This window comes from Myxine glutinosa, chromosome 9 (genome assembly GCF_964187855.1).
Source record: "Myxine glutinosa chromosome 9, kmMyxGlut1.1, whole genome shotgun sequence".
NCBI lineage: Eukaryota > Metazoa > Chordata > Myxini > Myxiniformes > Myxinidae > Myxine > Myxine glutinosa.
In genome coordinates this window covers 20,355,144-20,373,767 of record NC_136269.1, presented here as the reverse complement: position 1 = coordinate 20,373,767, position 18,624 = coordinate 20,355,144, and the positions used below count along the sequence as shown (strand labels likewise).

The window sequence follows — 18,624 nt, the reverse complement described above, 5'->3', positions numbered from 1 at the left end:
CACATTCACAATCGCTATGTAGTATGTACTCCCGATACGTGTCTCCTTCATTGTAAAAACTACCAAGTCAACAGTTAAAAGGATTTTGAACCGATAGGTGTTACGGCCTTGGCAAGATCGATGGAGACAGCGATCTGTTAGCTTATACACCGCCCAAATAGCTATGTTGAATTCTCTCATGTAGAGATGAAACCCACGTTGTTTGAACTTTGGCCGAAGTCATTATTTACTTTTAATGATGTTTATATACGAATCAAAAAGAAGATAATTGGTTTTGGGTCGTGCTTTCCACATATCTCGTGGGATTGTGAGTTGGAGAGACGACCGTGATGGCGGGGAGGGGTTGGCATTCTCTCAAGGAGGGATTCAACCCATGTCCTTATAAATGGTCTTTGTCCGTAAGGTCATTATTTTTAACTGTGTGTTTTCATTCGTCAGGTTGCGATCGGTGCAGCCGTTTGTGCGGTACCCGGGAAAATAACGTTATGCGGGAGATCAAACCTGAAAATGCTGGAGACCAAAGCTGAAATTGGAAAAAACAATATAGCCTATTTTACTCCAGGGGGTCCCATAATTACCCACCCAAAATATCGTTGCGATCGGTTCAGCCGTTTTTGCGGTACCTGGGAACGGACGGACGGACTTACGGACGGACAGACGGACGTTTGGTGAATTATAGTAAGATTACTACGAAGCCAAAATATTCCCACCTTCAACTGGGGAATGTTTTATTATAAATATTTCACAAACCGACTGGTCAGGTGTGACGTATTCGACTGAAAACGATTTGGGCAGCAATTTAAAATTTGTTTAGAATGCCAGCGATAATTCACCTTCTCTTCATGAAAGACACCGTGGGATCTTTAACCTACACCACTGACAAGTGGGAGGAAATGTGTCTTTCGGTGACATGTCCTTCTGATGAACAGCACATATATTGATGCGTCGCCATACTTGCAAAGCATCAGGATGGTAGGTTATCGCTGGATCTACATTCAACCCTTGGCAAGGCAGCTAAGAGTCGAGTGTGTATCCTTCTAGGGCCTGGGCTATCCTGCTAGCCCGACAGTGCCAAATATGAAAGAAATTCATCCAGTCATTTTCGTGCAGAGGATGCGGACATAAGGATAGGACCCAAAATATACAGTTGTGGCCAAAAATATTGGCACCCCTGCACTTTTTTCAAATAACTCACGATTTTCCCTAAAAATAAGTTGAATTTGACAAAAGTATTTGATCTCCACAATTCTTTATTTCACTGTTAATATTACAGAACCTTTGTTTTTGATTCAGAACTTAATATATCCTTAAAAATCAGAAAATAAAAAGAAATGGCATGGACAAAATTATTGAAACCCTCAACTTAATATTTGGTAGCACAGACTTTGGACAAAATAACTGCAGTCAAGTGCTTCCTACAGCCATGAATGAGCTTCCTACACCTCTCTACTGGCAGGTTGGCAAACTCTTCTTATGCAAACTGCTCCAGTTCTCCCAGATTTGAAGGGTGCCTTCTCCCAACTGCTGTTTTCAGATATCCCCACAGGTGTTAAATGGGATTTAGATCTGGACCCATTGCTGGCCACTTCAGAACAGTCCAGCGTTTTGTCTTGAACCATTCCTGGGTGCTTTTTGAAGTGTGTTTGGGGTCATTGTCCTGCTGCAAGACCCATGACCTTCGACAGAGACTCAGCTTTCTGACACTGGGTTCAACATTGCGCTCCAAAATGCCTTCGTAATCTCCTGATTTCATGATGCCATGCACACATTCAATGTACCCGAGGCAGCACAGCAACCCCAAAACATCAATTAACCTCCTCCATGTTTGACTGTAGGGAAGGTGTTCTATTCTTTGAAGGCTTCATTTTGTTTTCTGTAAACATAGAGATGATGTGCTTTACAAAAAAGCTCGAATTTGGTCTCGTCTCTCAACAGGACATTCTCCCAGAAGGATTTTCGGCTTGCTCAGTTGTGTTTTGGCACACCCTAGTCGGGCTTTCTTATGTCTCTCTCCCTCAGCAGTGGGCTCCTCCTGGATCTCCTACCATAGAGCCCCCTTTCATTGACTTGGCGACGGATGAAGAAGAATCGAAGAATGATCGTTTTAAGGCCATTTTCCCTGCTGGAGCAGGGGTTAGCCTTGCGGGCCCCATGACAATCATGGTTCCCTGTTTGAGGCAATGTTTTTATGGCCGGATGCCCTTCCTGACGCCAACCCTTGGTCACGCTCTTACCACAGGGATGCGGTGTACACACCGTGATCATTCATCCCAGCAAGCTGGTACTCAATTTGCCGACCTCGGAAGGATGACAGGCTGAGTCAACCCCCCTGGCGTTAATTCAGCGATCGACCGGGATTCGAACCCAGGATCCTAGGATCCCAAGCCGGCATGCTAACCGCTAAGCCAACACCAGGGCTCGTGAGAGTAAAAATAAAACCTTGAGACAAGTTTGAGAAAAATCGAACAATAATGTACATTAGAAAAATCATTAGAATAAATATTAATTTTAACAATAGGATCGACATTCAAACTCAGGCTATAAAATAAACTCATCGATTATATCAACAATATCTATAATAATAAAAGGCAGTGTCTGCCTGTCTGTCTGTCTGTCTCCTCCATAACTCCAAAACCATGAAACCAAGCGGCCCCAAACTTTGCATCCAACACATTGCAATGATGAAAACTGGGAGTTTGGGTGTGTTATAACACCCTTTTTGAAGATGATTAACGAGGTGCTCATAAGAAAGAAAAAAAAACAGAAAAAGCCTTACCAATATGGCTGTTGGAACCCATCTGTGGATCGGTCCCATCGGCCGATGGGTCTGACCCATCTGTGGATGCACGATAAATGACAATGCAGACCCATCGGCCGATGGGTCTGCGCCATCTGCGGATGTGTTGTTCACCTTGAAGGTGAACCCATCTGTGTTTCCTATGCATCAATGGTGGATGAGTATGTTTATTTGAACCTAAAAATAAGCAATTGATGTCATAAATGTTTATAAAGCAGTCCGTGACATGTGGTTTAATCTGTTAAACATTTAAAAATCATCTCTGTTAAATTCCTACCACATGTAATTCCAATGACTGTGTACCTGATTGAAGAGCACCATTCTGTCAACACATTCCTTCAAGGTGAACAACACATCCGCAGATGGCGCAGACCCATCGGCCGATGGGTCTGCATTGTCATTTCTCGTGCATCCACAGATGGGTCAGACCCATCGGCCGATGGGACCGATCCACATATGGGTTCCAACATGGCGGCCCACCATCTTGGTCAGCCCACTGCCACTCGCTGTGAGTTCTTAAGCCACAATTTGGGTTGCTATGTTACTCCATTGAGTACATCCTGGTATGTCTCGGCTATTCTGAGACTCCATTGGGTACATCCTGGTATGTCTCGGCTATTCTGAGACTCCATTGGGTACATCCTGGTGTGTCCCGGCTATTCTGAGACTCCATTGGGTACATCCTGGTATGTCTCGGCTATTCTGAGACTCCATTGGGTACATCCTGCTATGTCTAGGCTATTCACACATTCTAGGGTACATCCTGCTATGTCTCGGCTATTCTGAGACTCCATAGGGTACATCGTGCTATGTCTAGGCTATTCACACATTCTAGGGTATATCCTGCTATGTCTAGGCTATTCTGAGACTCTATAGTCTATAGGATATATCCTGCTATGTGTAGGCTATACACAGACTCCATAGGATATATCCAGCTATGTGTAGGCTATTCTGAGACTCTATATGATATATCCAGCTATGTCTCGGCTATTCAGAGACTCTATAGGATATATCCTGCTATGTGTAGGCTATTCTGAGACTCCATAGGATATATCCTGCTATGTGTAGGCTATTCTGAGACTCCATAGGATATATCCAGCTATGTCTCGGCTATTCAGAGACTCTATAGGATATATCCTGCTATGTGTAGGCTATTCTGAGACTCCATAGGATATATCCTGCTATGTGTAGGCTATTCTGAGACTCCATAGGATATATCCAGCTATGTCTCGGCTATTCAGAGACTCTATAGGATATATCCTGCTATGTGTAGGCTATTCTGAGACTCCATAGGATATATCCTGCTATGTGTAGGCTATTCTGAGACTCCATAGGATATATCCTGCTATGTGTAGGCTATTCTGAGACTCCATAGGATATATCCAGCTATGTCTCGGCTATTCAGAGACTCTATAGGATATATCCTGCTATGTGTAGGCTATTCTGAGACTCCATAGGATATATCCTGCTATGTGTAGGCTATTCTGAGACTCCATAGGATATATCCAGCTATGTCTCGGCTATTCAGAGACTCTATAGGATATATCCTGCTATGTGTAGGCTATTCTGAGACTCCATAGGATATATCCTGCTATGTGTAGGCTATTCTGAGACTCCATAGGATATATCCAGCTATGTCTCGGCTATTCAGAGACTCTATAGGATATATCCTGCTATGTGTAGGCTATTCTGAGACTCCATAGGATATATCCTGCTATGTGTAGGCTATTCTGAGACTCCATAGGATATATCCTGCTATGTGTAGGCTATTCTGAGACTCCATAGGATATATCCAGCTATGTCTCGGCTATTCAGAGACTCTATAGGATATATCCTGCTATGTGTAGGCTATTCTGAGACTCCATAGGATATATCCTGCTATGTGTAGGCTATTCTGAGACTCCATCGGATATATCCAGCTATGTCTCGGCTATTCAGAGACTCTATAGGATATATCCTGCTATGTGTAGGCTATTCTGAGACTCCATAGGATATATCCTGCTATGTGTAGGCTATTCTGAGACTCCATAGGATATATCCAGCTATGTCTCGGCTATTCAGAGACTCTATAGGATATATCCTGCTATGTGTAGGCTATTCTGAGACTCCATAGGATATATCCAGCTATGTGTATCTATTCAGAGACTCTATAGGATATATCCTGCTATGTGTAGGCTATTCTGAGACTCTATAGGATATATCCTGCTATGTGTAGGCTATTCAGAGACTCTATAGGATATATCCTGCTATATGTAGGCTATTCAGAGACTCTATAGGATATATCCTGCTATGTGTAGGCTATTCTGAGACTCCATAGGATATATCCAGCTATGTCTCGGCTATTCAGAGACTCTATAGGATATATCCTGCTATGTGTAGGCTATTCTGAGACTCCATAGGATATATCCTGCTATGTGTAGGCTATTCAGAGACTCTATAGGATATATCCTGCTATGTGTAGGCTATTCTGAGACTCTATAGGATATATCCAGCTATGTGTATCTATTCAGAGACTCTATAGGATATATCCTGCTATGTGTAGGCTATTCTGAGACTCTATAGGATATATCCTGCTATGTGTACGCTATTCAGAGACTCTATAGGATATATCCTGCTATGTGTAGGCTATTCAGAGACTCTATAGGATATATCCTGCTATGTGTAGGCTATTCTGAGACTCTATAGGATATATCCAGCTATGTGTATCTATTCAGAGACTATAGGATATATCCTGCTATGTGTAGGCTATTCTGAGACTCTATAGGATATATCCTGCTATGTGTACGCTATTCAGAGACTCTATAGGATATATCCTGCTATGTGTAGGCTATTCAGTGACTCTATAGGATATATCCTGCTATATGTGGGCTATTCAGAGACTCTATAGGATATATCCTGCTATGTGTAGGCTATTCTGAGACTCCATAGGATATATCCAGCTATGTCTCGGCTATTCAGAGACTCTATAGGATATATCCTGCTACGTGTGGCTATTCAGACACTCTAGGGTACATTCTGGTATGTCTAGGCTATTCAGACACTCTAGGGTACATCCTGGTATGTCTCGGCTATTCGGAGAATCCATGGGGTACATCCTGGTATGTCTCGGCTATTCGGAGAATCCATGGGGTACATCCTGGTATGTCTAGGCTATTCAGACACTCTAGGGTACATCCTGGTATGTCGAGGCTATTCAGACACTCTAGGGTACATCCTGGTATGTCTAGGCTATTCAGACACTCTAGGGTACATCCTGGTATGTCTGGGCTATTCAGACACTCTAGGGTACATCCTGGTATGTCTAGGCTATTCAGACACTCTAGGGTACATCCTGGTATGTCGAGGCTATTCAGAAACTCTAGGGTACATCCTGGTATGTCTAGGCTATTCAGACACTCTAGGGTACATCCTGGTATGTCTCGGCTATTCAGACACTCTAGGGTACATCCTGGTATGTCGAGGCTATTCAGACACTCTAGGGTACATCCTGGTATGTCTAGGCTATTCAGACACTCTAGGGTACATCCTGGTATGTCTGGGCTATTCAGACACTCTAGGGTACATCCTGGTATGTCTAGGCTATTCAGACACTCTAGGGTACATCCTGGTATGTCTGGGCTATTCAGACACTCTAGGGTACATCCTGGTATGTCTAGGCTATTCAGACACTCTAGGGTACATCCTGGTATGTCGAGGCTATTCAGACACTCTAGGGTACATCCTGGTATGTCTAGGCTATTCAGACACTCTAGGGTACATCCTGGTATGTCTAGGCTATTCTGAGACTCTATAGTCTATAGGATATATCCTGCTATGTGTAGGCTATACTATTCATATAGGCAATACGGTATATATTTAACCTCTACAACTGAACTATATGGAACTACTGGGTATCACCGCAATGAAGTGCGATCGTGAGAAACTAACCCACACCACATGTGTAAGGAATCAAGTCTTCTTTATCCACTCGAAGAAACCGCCATCTCCAAGGGAGGTTTGTTGGTGCCTTTCGCACCTTCACCGGGGTGTGGCAGAAGGTTTACCTTACTCCCCATTCCCACGGGGCTCGTACATCCACAAAAGACTGTGCAAAGGCTGCTTGTTCTGCAACACATTGTAAATGGAACGTAACACTTTCTTTGAAGGATACCGCAGGAAACATTGGAGACAAATTTAAAATCAACAGCAATCCAGTGTGAATAGTTGTGAGAGTTTCACAAGGAAGTGTCAGAAGGCTCGGAAGGCCTCCATGCGAATTTGTCCCACTTTTCACCAGTATCATATATTACTGCTATGTCGAGGCTATTCAGAGGCTCCACGCTCTCCTGACAGCCCAATAGTTCATTCCAAAGACTATAAACAAAAACAGATAGACAGAAATATTGTAGGCCCGTGTAATTTGTCTTCAACGAATCACGACCATTGTATCCCCTGTACAAAATGAGATTATCCACAATGTTTGATTTACTTTCTTTACATTTTGTAAGGATCTCTACTCCCTCTTGTAACCAAAACGGTGACTTTCTGCTCGACTGCAGCCAACTCGCAAATACACAGCGAAAAGCCGCTGCAGACATCTGCCATGGGAATGGACATTGTAGATGCACGTTGGCATACGATTCCCTCAATTGTTCTGCACCTCATACAATGGACGCCCACTTAGATTCCCAGCCTGGCACCTCTCCGCTACCTGAGACTATGCACGAGGGGGGTGAATCTGCTCGAGGTTGCACGAAGGTTCTGAGACTTTGCGTTATGGTGGTGATGCTGCTGTGCGAGTCTGAGAACCCAAATGTGACACTTGGGTTCTGTTATAGCTTTGTTTGTGCATAATTAACGTACTTGTTAAAAGTACACCATCACACCTTGTGCAAGCTCTACACTGTTTCAGTTGCTCAGTTTCAGTATTAGTTCTCAAGGTGTTTCCACATAGTCTACTTGTCCTTTCAAATGCTTCACTTACCGGGCCTACTTGGCCCACTACAGCCCAAGGGCCTCCATCAACATGGTCAGTTCTGTCCATATTGCCAATGAAATTTGAGGCTGTTGTATCCTGGCCTACTTTTTTTTTTTTTTGGTATACAAGATCGAGGCTCGTGAAAGAGCTAACATTAATCACACAAAAAGTCAACCCGACACATAAAACACAAAATAAGGGGAGCGGCAAACAAGATGGGGAGAGAGGGGGAAGGACACAAACACAACATTTGAGAGCAGGGACATCGAGAGAAATGTGGGAGGGAGAGGGCTTGGGGTGAGGTGGGAGAGGTATAAAACATATGGACACTGCAAGGAATTCCAGGAAAGAAGTTGGAATTTCAAAAAAGTGGATCTGGGGTGAATTAGTGGGGGTAGAAAAGATCAAGGTTTTGGATGGGGGAAGATAAGAGATGGTGGTGAACAGCTGTTTTAAAGACCTGGAGGGAGGGGTGGGATTGAAGGGAGTGGGGTAGTTTCTTCCAGAGGTGGGAGAAAAGAGGAATGAAAGAGTGAAGATGAGCAGAGAGCCTAGATTTTCGCAGTCTAACCATAAGAGGGTTGCTGGCAGATCTTGTGCGACCTGTAGGAATATTTGGAGGACAGACCACAGAGAGAGCTGGTGGAGCAAGGCCGGAGAGGAGTCGGTAGAAGACAGAAAGACCACCAACCTGCCTGCGGTGAGTGAGTGAAAGGCCCTCGGAGTTAGCTTCATCGCAGGAGATTCCAATGATTCTGAAAGCTTTGGTTTCAACAGCGTGAAGCCGAGCTAGGTGTGAGGCAGGAGCACCGGCAGAGGGGGGAACAGTATTCCATTGCGCTGCGGATGAAAGCCTTGTATGTGGTGAGGAGCTCAGGTGTGCCAAGGAAGGACTTTGCATGACGGAGGATGCCCAGTCGGCGACTGGCTTTGGAGGGCAGCTTGGAAATGTGGTTTTCCCAAGAAAGATCATGGCAGATAGTGAGACACAAAAGCTTGAGCGACAGAACTTCTTGGAGAGGATTGTTGAGAAAGTAGATGGGAGGGTTTTCCAGTCGGTCTTTTTGGAGAGACATTGTAAGAGTGTGAGATTTGTCAGGATTGAAAGACATGTTCCACTTGTTTGACCAGTCTGTGATTTTGTCCAGGTCTGCAGAGAGTGAGGAGGCTGCAGACTGCCGATCTGAGGGATGTGGAATGGAGCGGCAGAGAGTGGAGTCATCAGCAAAGAGATAGAGAGGATTTTCCAGAGTCGGAGAGATCATTGATGAAACTCAGAAAAAGCACAGGGCCCAGAACACTACCTTGGGGAACTCCAGCCAGAACAGGAAGGGGAGATGAGAGAAATCCATTCCGGGCCACACGTTGACTCCGACCAGAGAGGAAGTCCGCAAGCCATGCGTGGAGATTTCCATGGATACCATAGGAGGAGAGTTTGGTGAGCAGAGCTGGGTGCCAGACCGTATCGAAGGCATGTGATATGTCAAGGGAGACAGCTCTGATTTCCTGTTTGGCATTGAGGACCTCCATCCATTGTTGAGACAGCAGAAGCAGCATGTCCAGAGTAGAATGACCTGGTCTGAATCCAAATTGATGATCGGAGATCAAGCCATTGGAGAAGAGGAAGGATTTGATATCCGAAGTAATGACGGATTCCATGACATGACGATAATTGGGAGCAGGCAGATGGGTCTGTTGTTGCAAGGATCTGTTTTTGCACGTTTTTTGTGTAAAGCGGTAATGTTTGCTGATTGGTCACACTCAGCTTAGCCCACTACAGCCCAAAGACCTCCATCAACATGGTCAGTTCTGTCCATATTTTCAATACAATTTGAGGCTGTTGTATCCAATGGGTTCCTCAATTTTATCTCCATCCAATTGTTGGTCTACCTGTGCTTCTTGCAGGACCTTGTCTAGATTACCAGTGTATAATATTGTTACGGACGTGGCTTTTAGATGTTATATTGACCGAGCGGTGGTGTATTTAACCGCGTCCGAACAGTTACTCCCCGATTAGAACCCGATTCCACCCGAACGTTGACTAATCGCGCTACAGATATTCAATTGGGAAACCTCTAAAGCGACCGAAAGAGAAGAAGAGAGAAGAAAGACAGAGTTTGGAGGAAGAACAGATTTATTATACACACACAAGCAATATTTTAGAGCGACCAATATTATTTACAGCAATAGATGGAAAAGAGCAGTCACACAGTGCATTGTTAACTTATTCTATTTCATTTACTTAATCCCCAAGACAAACGAGTAGGACAGGACGTTCACACTCACACGGTGGATATTGCAGGCAGGTAATGGCTCGAGGTTGATTGCTTGAGAGGAAGGCAAGGTCGGAGGCCGCAGCTTTCAACCCCTCGCGGTTTTGGCGGGAAAACCTCCGTCGCGTATCCGCGGCCGTCACGCGCTGGCTCGGCACACCTGCTCCTCTTCCTGGGGTGGAGCCGTCTCCCTCCGTTCAGCGCGTCTCTCCACCGACAGGGGATATTGCAGGCAGGTAGGTAGGTAGGGCTTGCGGTGGATTGCGCTCCTCTTCCAGGTCATCCCCCAGCGTATCTCTCAAGGCCTCTCCAAACTCAGGCGCATCTGTTTCAGCGCTCGCAGGTCCGTCTTTCTCCAGCTGGGGGCGAATCTCACGTCACATCCGGCGCGTGGCCGCGTATATCCGGCGGGGAGTGACACGCCCTCGGCTCGTTAGCTCCGCCTCGTGGAATCGGCACGTTGCTTCTCATTGGGTGCGTGCGGGGGGGGTTACTGGCTCCGCCCCCGACGAGGAGCTGACAGCCAGCCCCTTCGTGGTAACCCCGTGGAGCGCATGGTCTGGAGCTAATCGAGCCGGTGTGAGGACGCATCCTCCCCCGCTCCGCCGCCATCTCCTCTGTTGTTGTTGTAATTGTTGTTGTAGTTGTTGTTATTGTTGTTGTTTGGGGAAGAAGATGGGAGGAGGTATGGGAAAGGTCCTAAACTCACTACTGGTGCCATATAATCACATTCTGGTGCAACGAAGAGTCATAATTAATGGAAACGAGGCCTTAACTGACATAGATTAAGAATAACTAGGAAGATGTCCGAAAGTTGTCTACGTGTGGTGCGGTGGACCTGGGCACGACATTTAATGGGGGAATAAGGGGAAGGTCGGCTCTACTGATTGTTATTTACATGCAATGGGACTAGGGAATGGGGGACTGGGGAAAGTTGGGGAGTATTGGAGAAAATAGGGGAATATTTACAAGCGGATATGGAGGCCAAATTCCATATTCGCAACATTGCACCCTTCTCTACCCTCGGGGCGTCCCGACCCGATAAATTTTTACCTACTTTAGTGTGGCACGCAATGTAGTTCCCTCTACTATTAACTCTACCCTGAGTGCGACAGTTTTACAGATATTCACAAATGAGTAAATATGTCCCCCTGCGACGTTGCACCCTTCTCCTCACAGAAACACACCCACAGGATAACCGAATCCGGAAAGAATTCGCAAACTACACATACAGCCGGTAGGGAGCATTATTTACAAGATTACGCTGATATCTACACTACGATCCAGGACCTGTCTTTGGAGGAACACATGCAGATGTTATGCATAGAGAGAGCGCGCTTGCCAACATCGATACACCAACCCACGAGTGCTCTGTGGCCGACGGCCTTTAATAACGTGCAGAGCACCCTTCCCGAGCATCAACAGCACCACCCCACCACCAATCGGTGCAGTCACCATTGTTCAATGATTAAAAATAAATGCGACAACCCCTAACCCTGCAGGTGTCTCTTGCTCTTCGTGTGGCCTTCAGTGGTGTTAATTAACAGTGGTTCACCTTTATGGCATAGGTGCCACGTTGACCCATAGGTCCTTCCACGGGTGGTGCTTGGCCGCAAAAGAGCTGCGGTCCATTGTGGGTGGCCACAAACATTGCGGTCCATATGGTGTATCGATCCAGGCAGCCAACAGCGAAAGTGCAGGCCCACAACTGCGTAGCCAGCACCTCTCTCTCCTCTCTCTCTACCCCAAAGCCAGATCCTCGGAGGTGGGAGACAAAAGAAGAAACAAGTGAGTAAGGTGGTAAGGGCGCAAAAGTGCACGCAATATAAGGTAATGCACACTGGGGGCACATGGGAACCAGGTGAGACAGGTACGTTCCTATCGTACGCCCCCCCCCCCACCAGGTAACCTACATGGCCCCTCCCTTACCCCTTACTGTATCCACAAAACACAACACTACCCATAAACATCTACTTTACAAATCAACAAACATCCCTACTGTCTTCCCCGTTCCTCCCATAAACCAAATTCGTCTTCTCTCCCTCCTAACCAATCAAATTTGCCATTTTCAACTCTCATCAAAATTTGCCATCTCCAACTCAACATCATAATTTGCCATTACCAATTCATCATCAGTCCCTCCTAGGGAGGGAGAGATGGAATCACCCCAATGTCTCATCCACGTCGTGATGCGTCTCACCAATCCACACAGCAATTCTCATTTCCTGCACACAGAACAAAGAAAACACAGGTGTGGAGTCATCGTCATCACCACAGGTAAGTGGCTGCGTATGGTGCGACAGGTTCATCAATCCTAACTATTTCCTAAATGACTTTAACAACTTTACATTACCCGGGGTCTTTCTCCGGCCAAACCATTGGCCCCCTTACACTATGGGTTCTAAAAACCAATTCCCATTGGCCAAACTGTGGTGCTTTTCAATTTGGGGTCTCACTCCCCCGATTCATCTCCCGGTGCCCTCGTACAATTTCTGGGCTGCGACGTGTACCTCTCCCAGTGGGTCTACCCACCTGCACACCTCCACCACTGCAGTTGCCTCCGAGCTTACCTGCTCCTTACCCTAACCTAACTACCAGGGGAAGGCCCTCTGGCTCTCTCCCCACTCCGTGCCCTCTCTGGCACTGGGCTGCCCGATCCACACCCGGGATCCTCAGGCACCCACTCACAACTACCGGCTCCCAGAGCCCACCTGCGGCCTCACCTGGCCGACATCCTCACAGTGGTGGAGTGCCCAACCAACTACACACACTAACAGGCTACACGCCCAGCCATTTCCACAACACTAATGCACCCATTCACAACACCATTCTGCAACCGCACCACAAATGCCAATATCCAACCACAATTTACCTGCACCCTCTACCTAACACTTACACTACCCGCCCCGGGTACTCGTGATAGGGGTCCACTCTTCCCCCATCCACACCTTCGCACCATCCACTCCACAATTTCCACCATACTCACTCCACGACCATCCATTCCAATACTCCATACCATTTATTCCATACACCTGTCTTTCATTCACCTATCGTTGCACACCTGTGCAATCCTACCTGGTGCCACCTGCACCCTCCTCCTCTCCCTGGACCAGTTGGTCAACACAACACACAATCACCACTACTCCCTCATACACTGCTCCACACACCTGTTCAGTTGCACACCTGTGCAATCACACCTGTTCCATTCTCACCTGTTCAATCCTCACACACACGGCATCATCTCAGCTAACTACTCCCCTCTGAAACTTGCGCTTCCCAGTCGTCCCTTTAAACTATTGCGCTCCCACGTCATTATAATCCACACTAATCTACCTGCGTCCCCACTACAGGTATCAGTCACTAACTAAACTTAACGTTACCTAATGTCAATCTCTTCTCGATCCCTATCATTATCCAAGCCCTCCCTGGCTCGGTTGTCATAGCCACCCCATAAACTATTGCGCATTTGCCCCCACTCTGTGAGGGATGGTGGATTTGCCATCCCACCACATCGGGGGTCTCTCACTATCAATTTTGTTCGTCCAGATTCCATAAGTCAAAAATTTTCCATTTACTGCCAATTCCATTCACTTTTCTAAATTTCGTTTTAAATCACTATCACTATCACCATCACCCGTATACTTATTACATCCTCTCGGTGCGCCAATTCACATCACCCGTCTACTTATTACATCCTCTCGGTGCGCCAATTCACATCTACAGCCCGGCTTCGTACAGCCGAGCAATGAACGCGGGTCGTTTTGTGCCAGCGGCTGGATACGTCCCGCATTCGGGGCAGGGACGGAGGCTTACCCGGGCCGAGATCCCATGCACCACTTCGGCGTGGAGCCATCCAATGTCCCGATCTCGACCTGCCGGCACGTCTCAATAGAAAGTGGTCGCCATGACGACCCTTCCTATCGAGCTGCCCGCTCCGCCTTGTGGAGCCCGGACGCGGCCGCTCCACGCGAGGCCCAGCGTGGATCGCGCACGGCGGTCCTTTCGAACCCGCCGTGGCTCGGATCTCCGCTGGTTCTCGCGGCACGCGAAGCCCGGCACGCACCGAGGGCCCGATCCGGCTAAAAGTCGACCTAACCTTTAACCCGGTTATCGTCGACGCCTCACCTGGATGCCTACAAGCATACGCTACCCCTTTCGTGCTCATACATGCAGCCGTTTCCATGCTCTTGGTCGTACCTTCTCTAACACACCTCGGTACACTCATTCCGCTCACCGACTTGGTCACACACCTGACCACCGAACACTTTGGCACACATTCGTTGCTCGCACACCTCACCAATACACCGCTTCGCGCCCCTTTCTCGGTCACCTCCTTTGTGACAATCACAGGTGTGCTCTCACCCGCACACCCAACCACGTGTCTCACTACCAATTCCAGCGTGCATTCCCACTCACGCTCTACCATTCCAGGTGTGCATCCTTCTATTCCAGGTGTACATCCTCGCTCACCTGCCACAACCAACTCACGCTCCGTTTCACTCTCACTACTCTCACCTCCACTCTCGGTCGCGCACTCACCCTTACTCTTGACAGCATGCGCTTTCCCCATGCACCTGTCCGTTACACACCTTTCCCGCGCATCCTCCCGCGCACACTTCTTCGTTACTTCCTCCGTAACACTCACCACAGGCATGCATTCTCCCTTACTCTTGACAGCATGCGCTTTCCCCATGCACCTGTCCGTTACACACCTTTCTCGCGCATCCTCCCGCGCACACTTCTTCGTTACTTCCTCTGTAACACTCACCACACCGCGCTTCCATGTGCCCCCTCGCACACGCGCTACGACCGACTCACTCTCGCCAGCACACTCACTCCTTGGCACGCACTTTTTCCTCACACACCCCAGAGTCGGATTTTCTCGCACACCTCCTTTTTCGCACACCAGACCTGTCGCACACTTCACCAACGGCCTCTCACGAACACCCGGGTCTATCTCGACCCCCAAGCTTCTTAAATCCCCTGGCGCATCATACGCACGACCATATTGGTCACCACTTACACCGGGTCCTCTTCCTCTTCGCTTTTCCTCCATCACCTGCGAATCCCTCATCCGGTTAATGAGCACATCATCACGATCCAAACACAGACTTTGGACCAATTCTTTTATCTCCTCTTTTATCTCTTTCTTATCCCCTCTCCGTCGCTTCTTAATTTCGCTCACCCCTTCTTCCACTTCTTCTAATTTCTGCTTCACCTCTTTTATGTCCCGGTACGTCTCCTCAAGCTCATCCTCTAAGGCTACCTTGACCGTTTCCATGTGCGTCCTCACCTGCCGGTCCTTCGTCTCCATTACCTCTATCACCTCGTCCAACCTCGTTGTCAGTCCCTCACGTACCATCTGACATTCCCTCTTCGTCGCTACCAAGTCATCTTTTAGTTCTTTCTGTGTCGCCTTTAAACCTCCTAATACCGCAGTGTTCCTTTGAACCTGCTCCACTAACTCCGTCTGTCCCACCGTCAGCTGCTCCACCTCTTGCGTCAGGTCCTCTATGCCCCCTTGTAACTTTACAGTCCCCTTTCTCACCTCCTTTTCCATGTGCTCCTCACAGTGCCTCACCTCCTCGCGCACTCCTCTTCTGATCTCCTCTCCCATCACTTGCATCTCCTGCCCAGATGCCACCCTCATCTGCTCCATTTCCTCCCTGTGAGCATCCAGTTTGGTTTCTACCCCCATTCTGACCCCCTCTATCTGCTGCTCCATTTGTTTAACTTCCCTTTCCGCTTGGTCCCTCATGTCCCTCAATTTGCCTTCCATACTGTTTTCTAACCCCTCTAACCCATTTTTCACTCCCTCTATCTGATTCTCCTGGGCAGCCATTCTATTTTCTACCCCCATTAACCCATTTTTCACTTCTTTTATCCCGTTGTCTAACCCCTCAAAATTATTGTCTATCTTCCCAAATTTCTTGTCTAACTCCTCAAAATTATTGTCTAACCCCTCACTGGTACCCCTCGCTTCGTCCCTCATTACCCCCAATTGCTCACTCCGAGCCCTCGCTTCGTCCCTCATTACCCCCAATTGCTCACTCCGAGCCCTCGCTTCGTCCCTCATTACCCCCAATTGCTCACTCTGAGCATCCATCCGGTTCCCCATTACCCCCATTTGGTTTTCCCATCGCTCACTATTCTTTTCCATAAGGGCCGTCATTTGTATAAAAAAAAGTTCCAATCTTCCCAGCGGCGCTACTTCGGTCGCGGGCACGGTGACCAGCGAGGCGCCATTTTGCGCGCCCGCTTCTTCGTGCGTGACGGCGCTATTTTGCGAACCTGCCGCCCTCACTGCTTCGCTCTCCTCCTGTCCCTCATTTTGGTCCTGGATCGACCCTACCTCACTCTCCTTTACCGGACCCCAGCTGTCTTGATCCGCCATAGCGCGACTTGCAAAATTCGAGTTTCGTAAAACAAATCCAATTTTTTTTTTTCCGTTATAATTTCGTCGAGCGCAGTACGCGCTCCGAATCGATTTTCCCTCCCAAAATTTGGGCCTAATAAATTTAGTCCCGGGTTCGAATTCCACTCCTCGACACCAATTGTTACTATAACACAATTGGTGTTCCAAAATTTGGGCCTAACAAATTTAGTCCCAGGTCCGAATCCCAACTCCTGACAACCAATTGTTACGGACGTGGCTTTTAGATGTTATATTGACCGAGCGGTGGTGTATTTAACCGCGTCCGAACAGTTACTCCCCGATTAGAACCCGATTCCACCCGAACGTTGACTAATCGCGCTACAGATATTCAATTGGGAAACCTCTAAAGCGACCGAAAGAGAAGAAGAGAGAAGAAAGACAGAGTTTGGAGGAAGAACAGATTTATTATACACACACAAGCAATATTTTAGAGCGACCAATATTATTTACAGCAATAGATGGAAAAGAGCAGTCACACAGTGCATTGTTAACTTATTCTATTTCATTTACTTAATCCCCAAGACAAACGAGTAGGACAGGACGTTCACACTCACACGGTGGATATTGCAGGCAGGTAATGGCTCGAGGTTGATTGCTTGAGAGGAAGGCAAGGTCGGAGGCCGCAGCTTTCAACCCCTCGCGGTTTTGGCGGGAAAACCTCCGTCGCGTATCCGCGGCCGTCACGCGCTGGCTCGGCACACCTGCTCCTCTTCCTGGGGTGGAGCCGTCTCCCTCCGTTCAGCGCGTCTCTCCACCGACAGGGGATATTGCAGGCAGGTAGGTAGGTAGGGCTTGCGGTGGATTGCGCTCCTCTTCCAGGTCATCCCCCAGCGTATCTCTCAAGGCCTCTCCAAACTCAGGCGCATCTGTTTCAGCGCTCGCAGGTCCGTCTTTCTCCAGCTGGGGGCGAATCTCACGTCACATCCGGCGCGTGGCCGCGTATATCCGGCGGGGAGTGACACGCCCTCGGCTCGTTAGCTCCGCCTCGTGGAATCGGCACGTTGCTTCTCATTGGGTGCGTGCGGGGGGGGTTACTGGCTCCGCCCCCGACGAGGAGCTGACAGCCAGCCCCTTCGTGGTAACCCCGTGGAGCGCATGGTCTGGAGCTAATCGAGCCGGTGTGAGGACGCATCCTCCCCCGCTCCGCCGCCATCTCCTCTGTTGTTGTTGTAATTGTTGTTGTAGTTGTTGTTATTGTTGTTGTTTGGGGAAGAAGATGGGAGGAGGTATGGGAAAGGTCCTAAACTCACTACTGGTGCCATATAATCACATTCTGGTGCAACGAAGAGTCATAATTAATGGAAACGAGGCCTTAACTGACATAGATTAAGAATAACTAGGAAGATGTCCGAAAGTTGTCTACGTGTGGTGCGGTGGACCTGGGCACGACATTTAATGGGGGAATAAGGGGAAGGTCGGCTCTACTGATTGTTATTTACATGCAATGGGACTAGGGAATGGGGGACTGGGGAAAGTTGGGGAGTATTGGAGAAAATAGGGGAATATTTACAAGCGGATATGGAGGCCAAATTCCATATTCGCAACAATATTAATGTTATCCACTAATTGTCTGTTCTTCCTTCATTTCCAGCCCATGAGTTGCATCTCATTTTTATCTCACCTGGAACGTAGTTCAGGGGAGGTTATACGACGGCGCGTCGTCCGTCCGTCAGTCGATATAAGCACTTGCAACCTCTTCTCCGAAACCGCTGATAGGATTGTGACCAAATTTGGCACAAATTATATTTGTCGTGTTTTTGACTAAAGGGTGTTCACGACATTAAAAACATCGGGGATTATTGGGGTTTACGGGGGGGGGGGGGGGGGAGGGATGGGGTGTCAAAGTGGTTCCAGGTTTGATCCCCCAAAATAGGTATTTGCTTTCTTCTCAGAGACTACACACACAATTTTGATGAAACTTCACCACAACCTTCATCACCCGTGATGTACCAATGTTTGTTCAGGGCATTATAAAAATTGGGGTCTGAGGAGGTATATGGGGTTGAGGAAGGAGGGGGGAGGGTTGCCCCCCGAAATAAGTATTTTTCTGTTTGTTTAAAGTATGATTCTGCATGCTGCCCTGTCTTCTAGCAACCATTGCAATTGGTTTAAAATACCTTCAGTCAGTGCAGTATACTGTTAATTCTACCAGGTGAGTGCC

General features: G+C 47.8%; 1 protein-coding gene across 1 annotated transcript in view; it reads right to left on the bottom strand.

Moving 5' to 3' along the window:
- The window catches only part of LOC137416554 (THAP domain-containing protein 1-like), a 231,879-nt gene extending 213,778 nt beyond the window's left edge, over positions 1–18,101 (bottom strand). Inside the window, exon 1 of the transcript XR_013624508.1 lies at positions 18,085–18,101. The gene's annotated coding sequence lies outside the window, so the exon portion shown is untranslated. The remainder of the gene's footprint in view (positions 1–18,084) is intronic.
- Between the last annotated feature and the right edge of the window lie 523 nt (positions 18,102–18,624).